At 33.7% G+C, this 24843-nt stretch overlaps 1 protein-coding gene and 1 long non-coding RNA gene across 11 annotated transcripts in view; one reads left to right on the top strand and one right to left on the bottom strand.

The window, feature by feature from the left end:
* CDH12 (cadherin 12) overlaps window positions 1-24843 on the bottom strand; it is a 936971-nt gene that overhangs the window by 404454 nt on the left and 507674 nt on the right. The gene's annotated exons all lie outside the window — the stretch shown is intronic.
* The window catches only part of LOC139077855 (uncharacterized), a 60969-nt gene that overhangs the window by 7472 nt on the left and 28654 nt on the right, over window positions 1-24843 (top strand). For all 5 annotated transcript variants that reach the window (XR_011530440.1, XR_011530441.1, XR_011530438.1 and 2 more), the window contains exons 2-4: window positions 5998-6157; window positions 8049-8186; window positions 11355-11510. This is a non-coding gene — a long non-coding RNA (uncharacterized lncRNA). The remainder of the gene's footprint in view (window positions 1-5997; window positions 6158-8048; window positions 8187-11354; window positions 11511-24843) is intronic.

The raw sequence follows: 24843 nt of genomic DNA, 5'->3' as shown, positions 1-24843 counted from the left end.
AGGAGGATAAAATAGTATGAAATGAATTCATGGATATGCAGAAATAAGATTAAATGAGTTAATAGATATAGAGCACCGAGAAAGTAACTACTCCAAAATGAAGGCTCAATAAATATCGGTGACTATTATTAGTTAAACCATCAACATGTATACTATGTAAACCCTAAATAAAACTTTGTTTTTAATTGTAATGATTATGTCCAATTGGAACTGGGCTAAATCTATGTCATACTGTTGTTTATGTGAATCCTGAGGAAATTTTTCCCATTAAACATGTAAAATAAAATTATACTGTCCCATTTTTAGCAAGAATGTTACAAGGCATAACAATAAATTCCTGGTAGGCATATAAACTGCTACTATATCTCAGAGAAGCAATTTTGATATTTGTAACAAAACGGTGTGTGTAGGTATGCATGTGTGTATTGTACATAGATTGGGTGACTCCACAGATGTACATTGAGAAAATATTGTGTGTTATATCATTGTCAATAGTGAAAACTGTAAACCCTAAGGTATAGTATGATTTATTAGATATAAATATGAAAATTTGATGAAGGAATGCATCCATTAACATATTCTAGCAATGTTTTTAACATGAAAATGTTTTCACAGTTTTTTAATGAAAAAAAGCAGATTATAATATGATATAAGCCTACATATATATATATATATATGTTTCTAAAAGAAGGTTATGCATCATAAGAAACTAAAAACTTTTTCTTGATTGACAGTGGAGTTTTGGTAGATTAACTCACTATTTCTTATTTGTAAGAAGTATAAGCTAGAGAAAATGAAGATACAGGATAATCTTTATTTTATTTATCCCTTCCTCTTCCAATTGTTTTTTGCTTTTTATATATCTATATAAACAAAGAGAAGAAGCAGCTACAATTTAGATAATTTCATAAAATTCAGTTTTAAATATTTTAAGTTAAAGGGATATATATATATAGCTTTTACAGTAGGTGCTGATTCACTCATAGTTGTGTTTCAAATGACATTGGCAGGTGTATCAACTGAAATAAATCATGACCAGCTCCTTATGGTTGATGAGTGGGATTAGCTGTATTCTCATTTGCACTCGCTCCTCTTCCATTGAGAATAGGTAAAAGTGAGGAAAATGGATTCCAATACCACAGAGAAACAGATCAGCTACTGCATAGGGGTGTGGCTTCTAGAAAGGTGTCTAGCCAAAAAATATAAATATTCCAGTATTGAGCAAAATCTTTCCCAAGCTTTTGTGTAATTTTCTGTTTTTCATTGTTGGATGAGTTCTGGAAGGCCCTCAGTTTGTACTGGAGGGGCCAAATCTGAGATTCATATTGGGCATTGGAGTAAAAATAGACAAAAGACTATTTTCTTTTGTTCAGTTTCAAATTTTTTATTCCAACATTTTATTACAAAATTTCAAACATACATAAAAAGTAGAGGAAACTGTATTAAAAGATATCTATGTTCCCCAAATCCAGCTTCATCATTTAGCTATTTGTGGCCAATCTTGTTCCTTTTATTCTCTAACCCTGTTCTTTTACTTCACCTTGTGTACTTTCGAAGCAAATCCCTGACATTATATTAGTCTATCTGAAAATATTTCAGTGTGCTATGGAAAAGATAAAGGCTTGCTTTTTTCTTTTTTGCAGAATATCCATAATATCATTAACACAGGGTGTTTTCTTTTGTTTAAGGCCATTAAGTGACTAAGGCTAATAAGCCCTCCTTGACAATTTAGCCTATGTTACCAGCTTTCAGCATTTGGACAGCATTCTTGTTCTCTCTAGTACTATAGAGTGTTGGCACTATTTTACTACAGACGTCACTAAGAAGTTATCTGGCCAATAATACTTTAAACTTGATTCCAGAAGCAACTACCCCCATCTCCCAACATGTCCCTTTTATATGGTTAAGAATAGCATATGAAGATATATATTATAAAGCTTAATAATTGACATGTCACTCATTTGGTCAAAAAAACCTCAATAGTCCCCAGTTGCTTATTGAATAAAATGCAAATTTCTGGCCTATAATTAAAAATTCTCTTTGATCTGCCTATAAAGTGATTTCCCACCATTTCAAAGATGAAAGCTGGTCCTTTTAATTGTTATCGGATTGTAATTTCTCAATCTCTAGGTTTTTGTTCCTGGATCTTGTCTGACTTCTTTCCAAACTTAATCATACGTGTTTGTGTAAAAGGACTATATATTTGATAGCTCTCACATTATTTAATGTAAGTACTACATACAAAATAGATACTCAGTAAATATTTGCTGAACACACAGTGTAATGTCCTATTGAACAAAATATTGGTTTTCTGTAACTGGCAGATGTTTACCTGCTCCATCATTTTACTATTCTGTTTAAAAGCAGCACAGAAAAATCTTTGGAGAATTAGATTTCCAGATGCTTCTGCCCTGCTTGGGAATATGAAAAGCTATCACAATTCACCACACTAGAACTATTTCATTTAGGGTAGTTCTATCAAAGGGGCTACAAAGCAAGGATCATTTACCTTTATCACAGAGTGTTGTTTTTCTTACCTAAAGACCAAGAATTAGGTTCTTGATTTCCAGTGGAGAAAACACGAGCTATTTCAAGGGGCCTTTTTATGTAAGTCATATTTCATAATGACAAGCCAACTTTACGATTTAATTGAATGTTTTTCAGTCTCACTGAGTATGTACTCTTCTCCACTTAAAAATGAGCTATTTTTTATTATATAAAATTGTCATTTTAAGTTTTTTTATTTTTTACTAATTTTAAACTCAGTGCTATGGATATGAAAATATCAGAATCATATATTATTAATAAACATTTATTGAGAAAATTAATATTTCACAATTTATACCTTCATTTATAATTAAAGCATACAATTTATTATATTAATGACAGAGGACAAACATACTTGCAGTTAGTTGCAAGATAATGGATTATGGTAAAACTAAGTTGCTACACTTTGCTTTCTCTCACTTTAAGAAAAAATTCACATAAGTATGAAACTTACTCCAAAGCAAGATGATTTAACAATAATTAAATAAAAATTCCAATAAGAACAACAATAGTAACCTTTTTATAAATAACTTGAAGTAATTCTAATTATTCCAGAATTACTACAATGTAAACTTTATGTTTTCTCTCCAATACTTACTTCTAATCGAAAGACTATTATCCTTGTTATAGTGAACTTTGATTGCTTTCAAAGTGAGCAAATTGGTGGAAAAAATCAGGCTTTTCTGAACTGAGTTTTGACATGTCCTTGAATGGACATTTCAGCTAAGGATTTCTGTGGAGACAACCCTCTTAGGATCATCTACTCAATTCAGTCTAGTTTAGAAGAACTAGGGAAATAGGCTGGTCCAAATCACAAATGTGTGAAAATTCTGATATGTTAGGGATAAATACTTAATGCTCAGCAGGTCTGAAGTTTGGTGGTTAGCATAAGTGACTCAGGGACACGGATGAGCCCTAAAGCTGGCTGAAGTTGAAGGTGTCCTTTAAATTGCCCTAAGCTGAGAGCTGACATAATCTCCTGAGCATAAAGACATCACGAAAACCTGGATTTCAGTAGTCTAAGACAAATATTTGTGCTTGATTTAATACAGAAAGGGCATCTTTATGAGGGATGTTTACTGGTATGATTCTCAGATGAACTAAGCATAGGAGCATGAATGTACCATTGGATTTCACGAACTGGTATACAACATGGAAACATCCAGTAGAAGAATTTTATTCTTAGGTTTTACATTAGGCCTTCTGATTCCTGCTGTTATGCCAACAAGTGAGATTTATGGCATTCACTCAGGAAAAGGGGGATTTTTATAATAGGAACTCTAACAACGTAATCTATTTGGAATTCAGTGTTGGGGCTTAGTCCACCCAATCACTTTATGCAATAGCCCCTCAGCATTCCAAGACTATTGAGGAAGAAATGAAGTCGGAAGAAAGACCTTCAAGTTAATGTGAGAGGAGGCTATGAGAAAATGATGCACCTATGAAAGGTGGCCCGGGAGGCAATAACATAGCAATAAAAGACACGTTGCCTGAATTGCAGAGCAAGATCAGAGTCAGGTGTTTCCAGGCAATTGAACCACAAAGAGGATCAGTCCCATAGGAAGCCCATTCTGGAAGAAACCAGCCATTATCTGGAAATTTGTCAATGCCAATGGGCAATGAAGGCAGATTTCCAGGAGGGAAGCTGGTAAGAACTAATCAGGGACACAGGGACCTGCCAGCAGCTACTTCTTAGCAGGATCTCAACTCTTTCAAAGAACCAGGCTATAGAAAGCTTGCTAGGTAAAGTAACAGATTAATTTAGGGTAACTTTCCCCAAGTCAACAATGCTAGGGAGTAAATTATCTGGGATTGAAATTCAGCAATTGCTCCAGAGCCTACTCTTAAAGACAAGCCTTACGTATATTCTGATTCCATCATACATTCATTTAATAGTGTTATGTACTTTTCAAAGAGATTGCATACACATTATTTCCTTTGAGAAGTATTATATGTAATAAGGTGAGCAAATTGTATTATTATGCCCATTTTACAGATGAAGAAATTGAGGCTAACGTAAATTAAGTGCATCCTGTCTGAGGTCATACAGAGAACAATTTAAAAACAATAAACTACATTTCAGGTTTTCGGACTCCGCATTCTTCTATGTTCATTTGACATAGAAGTTGGCAAACTTTTTCTTAAAGGATTAGATAGCAAATGTTTTAGAGTTTGCAGCAAAGAGGCAAAATTGAGGATATTATGTAGGTACTTATATAATAATTTAAAATGTAACATCTTTCTTTGTGGGCTATACAAAAATGATTAGTCAGTCTGTTTAGACCTACAGGCCATAGTTTATCAACCTAGACTATATCAACACTGGCTTGAATAGTTATTTGCAGTATCAACTTAACCTAATAATGATGAGTCGAACAGTGCTATATCATTGTACATCTCTTTTACTCAATTAACTTGTGTTTTGTGTAGAAGAAACCTACATAAATCTTGATTTACACAGAACACATTGTGAAATAACATAGCGACATTCACAAACTTATAAAAGAATGTTTCCAAAATTCTATTTCTATATACATTTATATTTTGATTTCAGTTAAAAATCTGTCAAATCCAACTCCTTTCAAAATAAAATTATCATGACTTGCATTAAAGTAGATTTATTTAAGTTTTTTCTCCATAGGTAAAATTTGTGGATTGAAATAATCCCACAGTATATCTCATAGCATTTTCAAAAATAAACCAAAGGCATTCAGGTATCTGAAATCTCCACCATAACAATATGGTTGCATACTTTGCAATATTTCCAGAGAATGAATACTTTGTGACAACTATAATTATAATATTTTCTTAGAATAATGTAGAAAGGAATTCTAAGCTCATAAGCAAACAAAAGCATAGCTCTTTAATGTGTATTTTCCTTAGAAAGATTTCACCTGAGCATGTAAGCTTTGGAAAAAAGATTTTTGACTCAAATATAAATGGGATTTTTTATTAAGTAGGAAAATAAGAAAAAATGTCAATATGCTCTTCACATAACAATTAAAACCAGTCAGTTTGTCTTCCAGTTTTCCAGGCCTTTATATTCTCTGTGAATAAATGATGAAGACAGCAACAGCAATTATTGGTAATACAACTTAAATGACATTTAAAAATTGCTAAAAAGGATTAAAGCTTTTCCATAAGCTTTTAATATTTTTTATCTTGAAAGTTTCAAGATAATAGCACTGTTTTTTAGAGAAAAGTTTACTGACTGAACATTTTTGTAGATAAATGGATAACCTTTTCTTTCTCCTCTTATTTGTACACTTAAAAGTTACCATGGGAAAACAAAGTGTCAATTTGTCATTCTATAGTCTGATGTATGAATTGCAGTAATCTTAGAGAAGACATGGAATCTGAGTCTACAAGAAAAACCTTAGATGTGCTCTGAGAACCAAGCCAACCACAAAATTTTGCCAAATTAATAAGTGTTCCCTTTCTCTATCATAGCATATTCAAGGTCTTTCTTCCGAATATGGGCAAACAAGACACTGAGTAGAAAGAATATGCCACTTAGACCTGAAACCACTTTACTACCCTGACTGTGGACATCAATGAACAGCTCTAAAACTTGAAGTGTAAGAAGACTCTTAACTTACGTTAAAACAAGGTTAGAAAATATGTAAAGATAATGTTATTTGTGTTATTGGTGTTTACTTATTTTGCTCATCAAAATTAAAGTATGTAGGGGCTGGCCCCGTGGCCGAGTGGTTAAGTTCGCGCGCTCCGCTGCAGGCGGCCCAGTGTTTCGTTGGTTCGAATCCTGGGCGCGGACATGGCACTGCTCATCAGACCACGCTGAGGCAGCGTCTCACATGCCACAACTAGAAGGACCCACAACGAAGAATATACAACTATGTACCGGGGGGCTTTGGGGAGAAAAAGGAAAAAATAAAATCTTTAAAAAAAAAATTAAAAAAAATTAAAGTATGTAAGTGTAAGATCATTCCTAAAATACCATGATGGTTGAATCATGTACAAGGCCATCAAGCATTTGCTTACAACACTTTGGGTGGATGTATCTGACAATTAAATATGCATTTGAGGAAATCAGTGTAAAAAGGAAGAGATGGTTCTATAGAGTGTGGTCTAACAACACTTTGGAAAGAAAGTAAGTCTTTTGTTTGTTTGTTTAAAAGAAAAAGCAGAAACTGGTAAGGGTGTTTTCTATATGTCAACTTGACTAGGTTACTGTCCCAAGCTACGTAATCAGACACTAATCTAGGTGTTGCTGTGAAGGCATTTTGTAGATACGATTAAAGTCCATAATTAGATGACATAAGTAAAGGAGATTATCTTAGACAATTTGTATGGGCTTGATTCAATCAATTAAGTGTCTTTAAAAGCAGAGCTGAGCCTTCTCTGAAGCAAAAGAAATTCTGCCTGTGGACAGCAGCTTCAGCCTGTTCCCCAGAGTTCCAGACTGCCCTCTGACAGCCAACCATATACATGTCAGACTTGCCTAGCCACCTCCTGCATTTTCATCAGCCAATACCTGGCAATAAAATTCTTATATACCCCCTGGTTCTTTTTCTCTGGCGTAATCCTGACTGATACACCTAGACATTCACTTGATTAAAGATTTAAAAACTTTCTGCAAAATTCCCAAAGGGAAAGTGAATCATTTACAACGTTAACATCAAATACAGAGTGGTTGGCTAACAACAACAACAACAGTAGCAGCATTGAAAACTAAACACCAGGGGATCTAGAGTATAACATAAAAGAGAGCACGGAATAACAAATCTGATACAGATTATTAATTAGCTTCAGTCTGGAAAAGAGAGGCTTGGAACCTCCCTTAGCTACTTTCCCCACAATCTTCCTTTTTCTGTTTCTAACATTTCCTTTTACATCCAGATGTTTGCATTACTGAGTAGTGCTTCATCAAATGCAAGTGTAAAGATAACATTCCAAAGCCTTACCCATCTATGCTTTGTATTCTCCTGTTAGTGTAGTGTAGTCTGTGTAGGTAGAATTTTAAAATAATCCCAATGACGCTCACTCTTTTATTCAGTCATGCACCGCATAAGGATATTTGAGTCAATGATGGACAGCACTTATGATGGTGATCCCAGAAGATTAGCACATACAGCCTAGGTGTTCAGTAGGCTATACCATCCAGGATTATGTGAGTGCACCCTATGATGTTCCCACAATGGCGAAATCACCTAATGCTCCCCATCATTAAGGGAGCATGACCCTAATAGCAAAAGAGATTTTTGCAGATGTAATTAAGGTTACAATTAATAGTAAATAAGGAGATTATTCCAGTGAACCTGATCTAATTAATGTGCTATTTAAAAGCAGTGAATTTTCTCTAGCAAGGGACAGAAGAGGAAGTCAAAGATTTGAAACAAGAGGGTATTGTTGCTGGCTTGAAGATGGAGGAAAGGGCCTGCTGAGTGACCACTACTATTTGAAGGAGACTCCTAGCTGACTGCCAGCAAGAAAATGGGGACCTCAGTCCTACACTCATGGGAACTTACTTCTGCCAACAGCCTGAATGAGCTTGAAAGCTGACTCTTCCTGGGAGCCTCCAGATAAGAGGCCAGCCTGGTTGAAACCTTGACTTCCACATTGGGACACCCCAGTCAAAGACCCAGATGAGCCTGCCTAGACTTCTGGAATACAGAAATGTGAGATAATGAATGGGTATTGGTTTATGCCACAAAGTATGTTGTAGCTTGTTACACAGCATGAGAAAACTAACACTGTCCTTTGCAAGAAATCTGCGTCTCTCTAGTAACGAGAGCACATTTTATTTCTTCTATCTGCATCTCTCTAGTAATGAGAGCACATTTTATTTCTTGTATCACACGTGCTTAGCACAGGGTCTGGCACATAATATGTGTTCAATACACAGAAGTCAATTATATGAATGAAGGGAATGCCAGAGAGGACCTTAAATCCTGACCTTAATGACTTTACTTAGACTAGCCTTTTGCCCCATTCTTTGATATGTGTTGACTCGATATAACACACGTAGAAAAAAGAATAACACTGGGTACTTCCAGTTTTTAAGATAATGTTCATTGATGATGTCTCAATAGCCATGTGCCTTCTTATTCCATTTTAATTTTTGGCGTGTGACATATTGTGTCATTTGACATATCCAAATTAATCATGACTAAATATAGATAATATAGAAAGGCTTCCCAATGGCCTTTCACTAAATTAAAAAGGAACTAGATGAATCTAGAGTAGAGTTGTCCAGAAGTTTGGGCCTTCTCTAAGTACAAAGTACTTACTAAGTACTTACAAAGTACTAATCCCAATACAATAAGTCTTCTATTCTAATGGAGCAGGCAAAGTATATATAAGTTGTGTTGGAGGCAGGATGAGATCATCCAGATACTCAGAGATCAAGAGATTAAAGAATCAAATGAATCAGTTTATGTAGGTGAATGAAGTCCCACATAAATTTGCTTTTAAAATTAGAAACATATTAATAGTGGCTTAATTTTGGACGTTTCAGAAATAATTTGACAAAGGAATGTTTTGTTTGATTTTTTGGGGAGGCTTTCTCCAGAATTTCTTGAGATTTATTAATTTGCATACTCTGCATAGTGAGAACTTTGAAGAGCAGCTACCCCTGAAATCTCAACTAGTATCTGAGAACATTCCTTTGCGTGGGTAAACATAGAGCATCTCAGTACAACAGACCATTTTATGCAATTATTTATAATATATTCTCTTTCATTTATTCAAAACACTGAGAAAATTCAAAGATATTAAAACCAGGGGGCCAGGCCCCATGGCCCAGTGGTTAAGTTCGCATGCTCCACTTTGGCAGCCCAGAGTTTGCTGGTTTGGATCCTGGGTGCAGACCTATGCACCACTCATCAAGCCGTGCTGAGGCGGCATCCCACCTAGAAGAACTAGAATGACTTACAACTAGGATATACAACGATGTACTGGGGCTTTGGGGAGGAGAAAAAAAGATCTTAAGAGTAAACCTGTGGAAAGGTTACGATTCTCTAGTTCCATGGTTGCTGATGTTCCATTCCCAATGTTAACACTTACATGGTCATAATGGCCCCAGTAGACTGCATACGAAATGAGAACTCCATTATTTGGCAACAGAGTAATTTCTGCGCAGGGACATGCCACCCTTGGTTATTTTTCCATAAGTAAGGTGAACTCTTCTAGATTGTCTTAGATCAGGATGGAATTCAAGTTCAAAACTATTCCACATCTGTCACTCTTTTTGTAGAAAGTGTAGATTTGGACAATGTTAGAATTTGTTCAGGTCGCAGCTTTGCTATTTAATAACTGCAAAGTGGGGATAATAACAGTACCCACATTTACTATATTTATAAAAAAGATGAAATGAGCTAAGTTCAGTAAAATATTCGGGAAAGCCTCAGTAATACTTAATTTTTCATAAATGGAAGCTGTTATTTGCTATTATTTACAAGTAATTTTGTAAAAATTATATTTACAATTAAAAAATATTATTTACAATGTAGCTTTAATAATAAGTAGCAATACTTTTATGAAAAAAATAGATGCAAACATAACAGGATCGGAAACAGACATGGGTCAAATGTTACTCTGAAGTAGCATATGATGTTTAAATTTTAGACCATGATGGGAGTATATACATTACTTTTCTCCTGTTAAATAATAAAAGAATTGAGACTTGCAGAATTTTAATGTTACTATTTTAACATTTATTAGTAGGTAAAGTATGTTTCCAAAGGAAAACTGCAGTCATCTCTGTATGTATAAACATTTTTCCTTTCTGTTTTGGTAAAAATAAATAGTTACTCATTTTTCATAAAGGAAGACCATGAATCATTTACTCTCCTGACCTCTGATAATCAAAGCAGAAACTCAACTTGATATCAGGCAGTATACATTTTTATCATGAGCTCGAGGAATTACTGTTGTGTTCCCATTAATGAAAACACAAGCATGATTTTAATTAGCCTGAATATGCCCTGGAAAAGTAGAAATTCCTTAATCAGATATTAAGGGTGGAGTTTGGTCACCACCTCTACATGACAAATTTATTATATCCTAAAAAAAATCTTATTCTTTCTTCTAATTATTTCTTCTAATTAAAATCATAGCTTCTATAATAAATATAACATAATTAAAGATAAAATCAATTCATCAAAGGAACACCTTTTGTGTCACTATATATAAACCTATTTTAATAGTTATATTAATAAAGCTGCTTTTTTGTCTCCTTGGAAGGGGATATTTAAGTTGTAATACAGGCACTATAATTCTTCAACTGAGTAGATCTCCAACCAAAACCACTAGTATTTTTGAAGAATTTTACACTATCAAATTCATAGCATTAATTATCACACTCTCTGAGCAACTTTGCAAATCCTTTCTCTTCTTTTAGTGCCTCCGGTGTTATTATGAGGGACTTTCTTCCTTTTAATAACGCAATTCCAACTTCCACCAGAAGCATATTTATTATGGTGTGTTCCATTCCCATTTTTTGGAAGGAAAATGCATACTTGTACCCATTCTGCTGTTTAATCATCTTGCTATCACTTCTAGGATCAAATATACCTGCAATGCAAATTTGCTTTATTTTCTCTGCTTTTGTCAAAAAAAAAATTACTAGCTGGTATATCTAAAAAAGATTTTGGCTTTGTTCACATGATGTTGAAAGGATGGAAAAATAAATTCAAATCACAGAAATTACATGAATGCCTCAGATAGAATGTCGATTATTCAGTTACTTGGTAAAATACGTTTTGTAATGATGCTTATGAAAGTTACGTAAACTTTCAGGTATTTTTCCCCAAATAATTCTAGATCATTGTTTTTTGATCTTTTAGAAAGCTTTGTTTGATTTAACTTACATTTCAAGCTCACGTCTGAAATATGTGCCCGTGTAGTGGTCTTTCCTTCTGCATCTGCAGCTTATCCTGCACTCCAGATACTCTGTGTTTAGTCTGTCAGCGGAGTCAAGAACGTCAACGTCTTAACACCAGGTGGGCTCCCCTTTCTGAGTCCCACACACATACACACTTTACCCTATTTTATATCCACACTATACTTTATTGTAAATAATAAAATTATTTTTTGGTAATTTTTAATTCTTTCCAAGTGACATTTTAAAGGTTAAGAAAAATCAATGAAAAGGTAACATCTATTGATAAATGAACGTGGGTGTGACTATGATGCTATAAAGATATGCTGATTTAGAAAATCAATTTGAGACAGTAATTTAGAAACAAAAACATAAAATACTTGGCTCAAAAGTATTTGACTATTTTGGATAAGAACCTCAATTTGTTGATAAGAATATGCAGAAAATCCACACACAAACACACACACACAACAACCCCCCTCCCCCAAAAGCATTGAAAAGAGATGAATTAATGCTCCTTTTTATTCTTTGCTTATCAAGGACAAAAGGCAAATTGCCGAGCAGCTAGTAAAGGATTATTTGGGCTACATTTCTGTTACAATACAATACATCATAATGTTATCTTTATTTTTCCAATATTCTTAATAGCACATTAGAATTGGACAGCTTACTGCCCTGTTCATATTCTCACTACTTCCATTCACTAGAAAATAGATTCATGCCAAATAACTTTCTGTTTTGTTTACAAACTATTGTCACAAAAATGAGAGTTCATAATTCTTTAATAGCCGAGATGATTCATGGAAAATGACTGCTCAACTCATTTGCATACCTCCTTTCCTTCTCTACCCTGTTATAAGAAATGGGTGGAATGCCAACTCATCTTTGTTAGATGTATGAATAAATAAATAGAGTAATAACAGTTTGTAAATCACACTGAAATGGTCAATTCTCTTGTTCTTTTACTGTTTTCACATAACAATGCCATATTTTGTGACTTGAATGGCAATGTTTACAGAATATGGGAAAACAAGACTATATTCTCAAGATAATGATTTTGATGATACTGGGAAACTCTCTGTATATAAACAGAACCCATTTTAATCTATGGACCCTCTTTACATTCTATTTTAATGTCTATTTGTATTCTATTACTATGCAACAGAATTATCTGAAAATTAACAATAGAGAGGAAAATTCCTAATTTATAATAGTCATTATAGCTTATAAATTAGACCAAGAATTTTGAATAGAACAATATCTATTGGCTCAAACTTGTTCCCATTGGTGGGATATTATTAAACACAGATTATAGAGAACTTGTGAAGAATAACTATGGTTTTCTTAATTATTTTAATGATTATTTCTTTCTTTTTAATTTAATGGGTATTCAACAAACTGTTCATTAGGGGATTATATGTTTAATACTGCTAATGAAATTAAATGAAAAAGATATATAGTATCATTAAAGTAGCATGTAAGAAAGATGCTAGTGCTAAAAAAAACTCTCTATTTAGTAGGCACCAAGAGATACATATGAAAACAGTATTTCACAAGGTAACACTTCTATTGAAAACTATTACACTATGAGGCATATTTATCCCTTTCTCCCTATAGAGGTATAAACAACAAAGCATGCTTCCTTTAAATCATAAATTACAGTCTTTATGGGATATTAAAAGTGGTGCTACATAAACAGAATAGAAAAATTGCAAAAATTGTAAAGCTTTACTACATATGAAAATAAAAACAGAACTTTCTCTTGACCTGCTTGAATTGCAATGATAAAATCAACCACCATTATGAATGCTTCATCTGTATACCAATCTAAAATAATTACTGAAGTGAATGAAATAAGGAAGGTGAGAATTTATATCATATATGAAAAACCAGGCAAAGTTCTTGAAGAAGGAAATGCGTAAACAAGAATATAGCTATTTCAGAAGATATTATAGAGATTCTCTAACTATTAATATAGTTTTTTTTGGTAATAGTCCTTTAAACATAATCTGTAAGGATTAGTTATTTACATTCTTAAGGACTACAGAAAATGTGTATTTCATATATAAGATTATATTAAAGAACTACAAAAAAGGAAAAATCACTATTTTATATTCTATTTTCAATTTGTTTGTTTAGTTGATATTTTGTCTTAATAAACATAAGTCAACCTTTTTTTGGATTTCAAAGCAACAGAAAACCTCTTCTGTGAATTTTAATTATTTTCCAGAGAGTTATATATAAAAATTACATTTTTTAATAGCAATTTTGTAATATTTCCTATATAACCCTGAAAGCAACTTTTGAGTTATAAAATCACAGAACTATAAGTCATTTCCTGGAAGTAGTAGCAAAATAAAAATTTAAAGAACTGTAAATGATAAAAAATATTCAGTACATTAAATATAAATGCCCCTATTTCCTACCAATAACTGCCTAATGAACACAGAACTATTGCATTTAGCAGCGACCTTTAGGAGGACATCAATGACACTAAAATAATGGTTAGACAGCATTACAAATTTCTTTTGCTTTTCTTTTCTTTTTTTTTTTGTGAGGAAGACTTGCCCTGAGCTAACTACTGCCAGTTCTCCTCTTTTTGCTGAGGAAGCCTGGCCCTGAGCTAACATCCGTGCCCATCTTCCTCTGCTTTATATGTGGGACGCCTACCACAGCATGGCATTTGTCAAGCGGTGCCCTGTCCGCACCAGGGATCCAAACCGGCGAACCCTGGGCCACTGAGAAGCGGAACATGCGAATTTAACCACTGCGCCACTGGGCCAGCCCCAGTATTACAAATTTCAATGCCTGGTTATTCTTAGTGTCCAATGAAATCCTTTTTATATTAGAATATTGTGCTGGAAATTGTTATTTTAATTTCTAGATCATTCTAATACATTGTAAAAAAAGAAATATTTTGTCTTCATGATTGAGAAGCAAGCCTCTCTCCCTCCTTCCATCCCTCTCACTCTCTGTGTGTCTTTCTCCTTCTTTTTTGGAATCCTAGTAATTACCTCTGCAATTCAATATATATTTATTTTAGGTGATATTTAGGGACCTCATGGGTGTGGCTAAAAGGAAATTTTGCTTATATACAAGCCCCTGAATGTTTCCAACACTCTAACATGTTAGCTTGCTACCATGTCCAGTAAACTAGAAGCATCATCTCAAGTCCACAGTTTGCTAATAAAAATGTCATCAGTAACTCAACGTTACTGCCGTTTTACTGTTTTATATAAAAATAAAACAATATTAATGCGAGTGATCAAACACCAAATGCCATTTTTTCAGTCAGAATGGTGTTTTATAGAGAGTCTCTCCTAAGGTACAGTATTTTTGAACAGCACGAAGAGCAACATTTTATCAGCGTCATGGCTATATTTTTGATAGTGAATGATATAAACTGGGACAAGGAAAACTAGATAAGGCCTATAAATTTCAAGACAACACACAGAAATGTGACTCATATTTTACAGAAGTTTAGTTGGGACTGCATTGGTTGGCAGTCTTTCACACTATAATCACAGGAAGCACATTTTGACATGCAATGCAAGTGACAAAATTCCATTAATTAAAATAATTGTTAATCTATAGCCCCAAGAGTGGCATTTATTACTAAATTTTATATACTCACTTGAATTATTTTAAACAAAAGTGTGTAAAATGTGTATATATTTACAAGCTGATAGGGAAAATTTAAAATGAAGAGAGTAAAAAATATTATGACAGTTACCAATGTTTCTCCTTTAAAAAAATTAATTTGTAGGTTTTCAAACTCATTTGCTTGTTTGCAAAAAAAAAAAAAAAACCCTTTAAGTATCACTTTAGGATATTTAATTTCCCTAAATAATATGCACAATGTAGAAAACTATAAGAATAAAGCAACAATAGAAGAAAACATTACATATACAGAAAAAGCTATATCTATATATCTATGAATGTGTGTGTATCTCTATTTCTATCTATTTTCTATCTATGCTTTTCTAAGAAAGACATTGAGACATTGAGAAAACTCAAATGCCATAAAACACATAGACAAGTATAAAATATAAAATTTAAAATAATGATTTAAAAATGTAAATCCAAACAAAATATTTTCATTTCACTTGAAAGACAGTGTTATTATTATTTTTTAACTATATACATGTTCATACAAATCAATCAAGTCTGACAAGCACATCAAAAACTTGGTAAAAGACTTATACAGGTAGTACAAGGTGTAGAGTGGGAGATACATGCAAAATAGCTTGTAAGCATATGAAATAATATCCGACCATACTCTAGAAATAATATATTATTATTTAAGCACACCTGAATTTTAGATCATCATCTTGCAAATATACTCTGTGATTTGCTTTAATTATGTCTGTTAAAATTTAAAACTTCACCTACAAATCAGGGGGAAAACGAATGCATGCATATATACTAAGTCAAAATACATCAATCTAATACGACATATCCCATAATAATTAGTATGTATAGTAAAAATAAACAGGTCAATATCTTCAGTTAAAAATTATTTTATACAATCTTCTTTCAAATCAACTCTTCTGAGAAACATTAAATTTCACGTTATTTTTTCTAATTTTAGAATCTATTTAGAATAAATGATAGCAGTTATAAAGAATGGAGGGCAATAGTATAAAATAAAGGAGTAATAGAAGAAACAAAAGAGTGTGGTGCATATTGAGTATGAAGAAATAAAATAATGCTGGTGATTTGACTTTTCAAGTGACCTGCCCAAAATGTTTCCCATTTACATCTCAGTTGGTATTGTGAAAATTAAGGGCAAAAGCATTTAGAAAACATGATATTGCTAAGGTACATGCAAGGTACATGCAAAGAGAATTCAGTCTGTGAAACAGAAGTTGATGAAGGTAATATGCTAAGTGGGACGATTTTTAACACCCTGGTTGGCTTATTGTAATATATAAATTTTTGTCTTGATTCTAACATGTTTTTCCGCACATGATGGCAAGAGATTATATTGCTCTCCTTAGTTCTTGTATATGTAGTTCAGGTACACTAGACACAGCAAAAATTACCTCCAAGATATGGCTAATATAATTTCCAAATGATTGACCTTCTCTTCTCACTGGCATGTTTTGAATATTTGAATCTAATTGAACTAAACATAACAGAAGATTCAGGCATGGAGCCAGCATCCTTCTCGATTGACCCTGTTCTGAATGCCAGCTCCTGAAGGAGCTTCAAGAGCAGACAACCTCTCTAGGTAACATTTAAAATAGATTCTGCTCCTAAGCAACACAACACAGCTATACACCTGCCGCTACAACAGGGAAGAACTTCTCAAAGAGTTTACACGTGTTTAGCAGTTGGCAAACATTGTCATTTTTCACCTGTATGGCTTTTCCTGCTGAAGCCTGTGTAACACATTGAGTCTTCTTGGAGGAAGAAGCTGGGGTACTAGTCAAACAATTAATTTTTTTCAGGGCTTAATAATTATGAGAATTCAAATGGATAATTAACATTCTTGTGTGTCTTATATACCAATGCAACAATTCTCAGTGTAAATAAAATCCACAAGAGCATTTTTGAGCCCTGAAGGAAAGACCATAATTTAAAGCAGGTAAAGCTGTAGAAGACCTTACTATGAGCACTATTTGCAAAGGGGAAAGATTGTGAGAAGGAAAGAAAAGGCACTGGGAAGATTTTTCCTGGCCAGTACTAATATAAGGCAGGTAATCAAAATTTTTTTTATCCAATAGGTGTGAAAGAAGGTTTTTGCTAATTTTAAAAGCCAATATGGCCATAACAAGCCCAAAGCTGCCAGGAGGAATATATATATTTTGCATGGAATACAATATCATAGTAAGAGCCTGCTTGCCTACAGTTTCATTTGATTGCACATTTATGGTCCTCTTGTTCATTTTGAAACAGAAAGCATGGCTGTTCAGCAAGCTCCAAATGTATGATAGTCTTCGGTATCAAGTTATGCCAAAATTTTTAGACATTAGAGAAGATCCTGAGAACATTTCTTCTCAAAATAACTACATATTAAATCTAGATGTTGGGGAAAGAAGCACATTTTTTTTTTTCTTGAACTCTCTTTAGAAAATATAATTTGGTGAAATGCTAAATGACATACAAGAATTTCTAGCAAGTACACATGGTGTTTCAATCAATGAGACTCATCAAAAGAAAAATGCATATTAATCACAAAATTTAGTAAAAATGTTGATTCTTTATTGGAAGGATGACTACATAGTCCTGAGATTCATCCATATCCATAGAAAGAAAGGGATGATTTACTCCTATAGCTTACTCTCTCTCTCTGTCTCTCAGAAGCATTGCTATTTCCTCAGAAAACTCCCAGTGAATTTCCCTAACACTAATTGACCGGAATTGGGTATAAGTCTGTTCTTTAACCAATTACTCTCCAGGAAATAAGATTACCGTTAGACAAAACGATTTAAGAGATGCACATTGATAAGCAGCCACTGAGGGACAGAGCCCTGTCGGGGAGAGGAGAATATAGAATAACACTGGGATTCCGTAAGGAAAAAGGAAGGGAGGAATCAGTGCTAAGCAGGCCCTCACAGTATCCACTACACAAAGATTTAAATGTTAAAACACATCAAAATTAAAGTTGATTGAAACATTCATTGTATCTTAAGAGACAAAAATATATGATACAGATTTTTTCTTTCTCTTGCATGTATACTCCCTCTCTCTCTATATGTATCTAGATAGATAGATAGATAGATAGATAGATAGATAGATAGATAGATAGAATGAGAACTGCCAGTATAGTTATAATTTAAAGATAAATTGAGATTACTGTATCAGGAAGCGAAATAATCCATTATTAGAGAGTGATAGGTTAGCAGGTATCGGATACACAGAGTACCAGGGCAGAATAAGACACTTTGTTCACTTTTTCATTTCCATTTTACAGTTACTAAAAACGTAAGATTCATGTTGGTCATTGTGGTACTAGTTCCTTCTACAGCATTTCCAGAAGTGTATCAGAACATCCACCCCAATACTGGTTTTTACAATCAATATATTATCTTCCTTAATATGAAATATTGTAACATGTACCTGTTTAAAAGAATTCACTAAAAACCACTTCCCCTCATTTGTTACATAGCCATATGTGCATTTCAAGGGAATTCATTTACTCACAGAAATTCAAACACCAGTCTAGACTTTCTTAACTCCAGAGTCAGCTCCATCCACTCTTTCTGGAATATTTAGGTACTTATAAAAAGGATAAATATTGTTTTTTATTTAAATGAGTTTTTCGATACCCTACATTTTTGTTTAGACAACTGAACTGTGACTGTTTTCATCCATGTTACTTTCATATATGTAAAAATGAGCACTAGAAAAATAATGCAATCTAATTAATGACATGTATTTAGGTTTTAATGTAGATATGCAATGGATAAAGGAAAGGTCACCAGGCGTGTGATAAACAAGAAGGCAGTTCAAAACGTGAAAGCCATAAACAAAGAAACACACAAAACCCTTCCTCCAGTTCACTGAAGAACTTAAGCACAATTTCCATCATTATGGGCAAGAAGGTGGAAGAATAACATTTCTAAAGTAATTATTGTTAACATATCCCCAGAATAGTTATTTTTCACATAGTAGGTTATGGTCAGCAGAGAAGAAGAAACAGTAGAAAAGAGAGGAAGTAGAGGAAGAAGAGGATGGGGGGAGGGGGGAGGAAGAGAAAGGAAAGAAGGAAGAGGAAGAGGAATAGCTGAAGAATGGAAACGAGAATAGAATAGAATAGAACAGAATAGAATAGAACAGAATAGAATAGAATAGAATAGAACAGAATAGAATAGAATAGAATAGAACAGAATAGAATAGAATAGAATAGAATAGAACAGAATAGAATAGAATAGAATAGAACAGAATAGAATAGAATAGAATAGAATAGAATAGAAGATAGATTTTCCTACTCCTATTCCTAGATCAAATGCAGTTTTATCTTGTAAGAGTTAGTATTGTTTCAAGTATTAAAAATATATATATATATATACACACAAAGTAAAATATTTTCCTTATTGTGGGTTGCACTCAGAATATTTAGAAAGCTCTTGTTCTAAAAGGTTGACAAAAAACACTCAACCTTCTGATTGAAATTGCTTTGTATCAGAACAATTACAAGACCCACTATCAACATAAATAACTCCAGCTTACTTCTCACTACGACTACAAGAGAGTTAATTAAAACATTATTGATAAATATCTACAAATATATGCTATAAATAGTTGAAACTAATTCCAACCAAAGTTATAGTCTTTGAATTACAATAAGAAAATAAGCAATAGAATCTTTGAATAAATTTTGCATTTATTTCTTTAAATTAAGTCTGGAACATGCACATTCATTTTCATGAGTCATTGCAAATTTGCATAATATTTACATCATATATGAAAAGATTTAATTATAGTTCTTACTGTCATTTATGTGTAAAGGTATGGTGATAAGATCTCTGCCAACATTTTCTCACCTAATTTTTGAAACAATCAAATAGTGTTGCTTCTATAATAAGCTCTAAAAATAGCACTACTGACATTCATTATATGTTTTATTTGTATCTATTTTTATCAAACTATTATTCTCCTAATCATAAAATGAGTGTTTTCCTACATTTGTATTAAATATTAGTCAATCAGGAAGAATATTTTAAAGAGCATAGAGCGGGCATTCATATATGAATAATTAGGGAATTTTTGCAACATTTGTAAAGACATTTAAACGGCACTGGATATTTCAACCATTTTACCAAATTATATTTATACGTGAATCCTCGGATATGCATGCATGCATTTTCATTTATTCTAAAATGCCACTTCTATCTCTTTCAATGTTTTTTGTTTGACGTTATTATATTAAATCATAACTATCTGTAGGCATTTAAGCAGGAGGCAGAACCAATAAATTTCAGGGACTTAGATTTTTGATCATTTAACTTAATATATTCATTCCAAAAGAATAGAAAACGTGGGCTGGCCCAGTGGTCTACTGATTAAGTTAGCATGCACTACTTCAGTGGCCCAGGGTTCGCCAGTTTGAATCCCGGGTGCTGACCTAGGACCACTTATCAAGCCATGCTGTGGCAGGCATCCCACATATAAAACAGAGGAAAATGGGCACAGATGTTAGCTCAGGGCCAATCTTCCTCAGCAAAAAGAGGAGGATTGGCAGAGGATGTTAGCTCAGGGCTAATCTTCCCCCCCTCCAAAAAGAAAGACTAGAAAATGATGTTCAAATTTGAATCTCGAATCTCTTGTCTCTAAATCCATTCTTCTATAGTCTGTACTGCCAATGTTAGGACAGCAAATCATTGTTAAACCTCAGTGCCTGACGCTTTTGCCAGCTGGCTTCCTAGCTGATGATTGGTAGCACTAGAGGGCTTTGGAAAGGGGTAAAAGAAGGATTTCCTTATTTTTGTTCCAGCAGAAGGAGTATATCCCAAGCAATGATAGGTGGTTCTAGCCTTCGGCTTCTTTTAGCTCCTCCTGAGCCAAACATATCATGCTATTGTACCCTCTTAAAGACTCCAGTCCCATCCAGGAAAAGTTCTTTCCACAGATAGCTGAGCACCAACTCGATAGGACGACTCTTCTGAGCTACTAGCTTTGATGAAGCCAATCATTTCTCCTTTCCTCTTCAGTCTTGTTTCCTGTGATAGATGCTTCCTGTTGTGGGTTTTAGTTCTGATTTATCTTCCTTTTAGTTTTGTTTTTCAGTTGTCCAGTACCTATAATCTTCTATATTAAATGCCTTCTGTTGATAGATCTACTTGCCTTGGTTTGTTTTATTTCTTTTCTTCTTCTTCTTTTCTTTTTTGGCTGAGGAAGATTAGCCCTGAGCTAACATCTGCTGTCAATCTTGCTCTTTTTTTCTTGATGAAGACTAGCCCTGAGCTAGCATCTGTGCCAATCTTCCTCCACTTTATATGTGGGTCACCACCACAGCATGGCTGATGAGTGGTGTAGGTCTGCACCCAGGATCCAAACCAATGAACCCAGGCCACTGAAGTGGACTGTGCTGAACTTAACCACTATGCCGTGGGGCCAGCCTTGTTTGTTTTATTTCTAGACTGCAGCACTCTAAAAGATTTTACCTCTCAAATATTAATCTCTTAAACTTTCTTTCTATCCTTTGTTTAATACATAACAATGTATGATTCCTTCAATTACTCATAACAGTATGTATTTTGAATTAGCTGGATTGACATAGAAAATGGAACAGCTAAATACGGGAAATGTGAGTTTGGTGAATGTCCTAGTTACCACAAATTTATTAGAGCTCTTCTAGTAATGGATATTTATAAGGAAAAATAAAAGTCTGTTGAAGGGAAGTTACTCAACACATATGCAAAACATGCAGGTATCTGGAGAGGAGCATTGTAGGCAGAAGGAAGAGTAAGTGCAAAGACCATGAGGCAGGAGTGAGTTGACATGCTGGAGGGAGTAGTGAGGGCATGGTGGCTAGACATTGAGTGTGACAGGAGGTGCTCAGAGAAGACATCAGAAAAGTAACAGGATGATTACGATGTTGGACCATATTGTTTATCATTTGGATTTTGGGTTTTATTCCTAGAGAGATGCAAAGCTGTTGAAGTGGTTGAGAAGAGAAAGGATGTATTCTGGTTTAAAATCTAGCTACTGTGAAAAGATGAGTAAAGAGGATCTGGAATGAGAGCTGGGTGGCATTTGGAGAATATTTTTCAAATAAACGATGAAGATGGTTTTGATCACTGTCAATCTGTAGATGTTATGAAAAGCATTTGGATTCCAGATCTATTTCTGAGAAAGCCTAATAGGACTTATTGATGGATTAGATGAGGAACAAGAGGGACTTCAAGACTATGAAATAAAATTAAGAAAATTATAAAATTTAAAACTATAATGCTTTAATTAATTCAATTGTAAATATACATGTTAAAACTAGCAGTAATGAAATAGAACCGAAGACCCAAGGAAGATTTCCTTCCTATAGGGCACAATTTTCATGCGGACTGTAATTAAATATATATCATTACCTTTAGCTCTTGAGATACAGATTTTTTTTTAATATATCTGAGGATGGAGGGAGTCTTCTGGGAAATATCCAGTGGGATCTGGTCTAAATCTCAATTATAGGTGTGCATTAGCAAGAATACAGATAAATAGTAACACTACACCAGGGAAATTGTTCAGTTTTACCATCCTCCTATTATGATAATCTAAATCAATTCTTTTTGAATCATGAATGTTCCAGGTCATAAATCTTCCTACTATTAACATTCATGATAAATGTACAACTTAGGTCTGGCGTGGGGAGCGGAGATCAGTGGTAGAGCCAGGTAAGAAGGTGCAGCATATTAGTAGTGAGATATCAGCTGAATCTGAAATTAGTAGTGAGATATCAGCTGAATCTGAAAGTTTATCTTGATGCTCCATTTCACATAAAATTATTACATTAGCCATTTAGATTAACACTAATTTACATCCAAATTATGCAGTGGATATTTTTAAAAGCTTCATTAAAGTATAGTTGACAAATAAAATTGTAAGATATTTAAAGTGTACAAAGTGATGATTTGATATATGTATACATTGTGAAAAGATTTCCAAATTGAGTTAACTAATAGATCCATCACCTCACATGTTTACCCTTCTCTCTCTCTCTCTCTTTTTTTTTTTTTGTTGGTAAGAGTACTTTTACTCTCTTAGCAAATTTCAACCATACAAGACAGTGTTATCAACTATAGTCGTCAGGTTATACATTAGATCCTCAGACCTTATTCATCTTACAACTGAGAGTTTATATCCTTTGACCAATCTCTCTCCATTTCCCCCACCCCCACAGTCCCTGGCAACCACCATTCTACAATTTTTTTTTTAAGATTACACAGATAAGTGATATCATGCAGTATTTCTCTTTCTCTGTCTGGTTTATTTCACTAAGTATAATGCCCTCCAGGTTCATCTATGTTCTCCCAAATGGCAGGATGTCCTTTTTGTAAGGCTGAATAATATTCCTCTGTATATAAACACATTTTCTTTATCCACTCATCTGTCAATGGACACTTAGGATGTTTCCATTCCTTGGCTATTATGAATAATACTGCTGTGAACATGAGAATACAGATATTGCATTGAGATAACAATTTCTTTCCTTTGGCTATATACCCAGAAGTGGGATAGTTGGATGTGGTAGTTCTATTTTTAATTTCTTGAGGAAGCCTCATACTGTTTTTCATAGTGGCTTAACTCATTTGTTTTCCCAATAAAAGTCTACAAGGGTTCCCTTTTTGCCAACACTTGTTACCTCCTGTCTTCTTGACAATAGTCATTTTAACAGATGAGATATGATATCTCATTGTGGTTTTCATTTGCATTTCCCTGATGACTAGTGAGGTTGAACACCTCTTCCTGTAGCTGTTGGTCATTTCTATGTCTTCTTTGGAAAAATGTTTATTCAGCTTCTTTGCTAATTTTAAATTGGATTACTGTTTTGCTATTTTGTTGTGTGAGTTCCTGGTATATTTTGGATACTAACCTTTTATTGGATATATGATTTGCTAATATTTTCTCCCATTCCACAGGTTGCCTTTTCTTTTTGTTGATGGTTTCCTTTGCTGTGGAATTTTTTTAGTTTAACGTGGTCCCGCTTGCTTATTTTTTCTTTTGTTGCCAAATCCAAAAAATCACTGCCAAGACTAATGTCAAGGAAATTACTATCTACGTTTTCTTCTACGAGCTTTATGGTTTCAGGTCTCACATTCAGTTCTTTAAGCCATTTTGAGTTGATTTTTTGTTTATGGTCTAAGATAGGGGCCCAATCTCATTTTTTTGCATGTGGCTAGCTAGTTTTTCCAACACTGTTTATTGAAGAGAATACTCTTTCTCTGTTGTCTATTCTTGGCAACTTTGTTGAATAGTAATTGACCTCATATGCATGGGTTTATTTTTGGGCCCCTCTAATCAGTTCCATTCTTCTATGTGTCTGTTTTTATGCCAATATCATACTGATTACTATAGCTTTGTAATGTCATTTGAACTATAACATCTCTAGCATTGTCCTTCTTTCTCAAGATTGCCATGGATATTTGGGGTCTTTTGTGGTTCCGTAAGAATTTTAGGATTGTTTTTTCTATTTCTGTGGAAAAAGCCATAGGAATTTTGATAGGTATTGCCTGGAATTGTAGATAGCATTGGGTAGTATGGACATTTTAACAATATTAATTCTTCAAATCTGTGAGCATGGAATATCTGTCCATTTATTGTGTCTTCTTTAATTTGTTTCACCAATGACACAGTTTCCAGTGTACATAGCTTTTATCCTTTTGGTTAAATTTATTTCTAAGTGTTTTATTCTTTATGATATTATTTAAATGGGATTATTTTCTTAATTTCTCTTTCCCTTAGCTTGATGTTAGTGTATAGAAATGAGACTGATTTTTGTATATTGATTCTGT

Source organism: Equus przewalskii, chromosome 20, assembly GCF_037783145.1.
Source record: "Equus przewalskii isolate Varuska chromosome 20, EquPr2, whole genome shotgun sequence".
NCBI classification, from domain to species: Eukaryota; Metazoa; Chordata; class Mammalia; order Perissodactyla; family Equidae; genus Equus; species Equus przewalskii.
The sequence above is the reverse complement of the archived record's forward strand: the minus strand, read 5'-3'. Positions and strand labels throughout refer to the sequence as shown.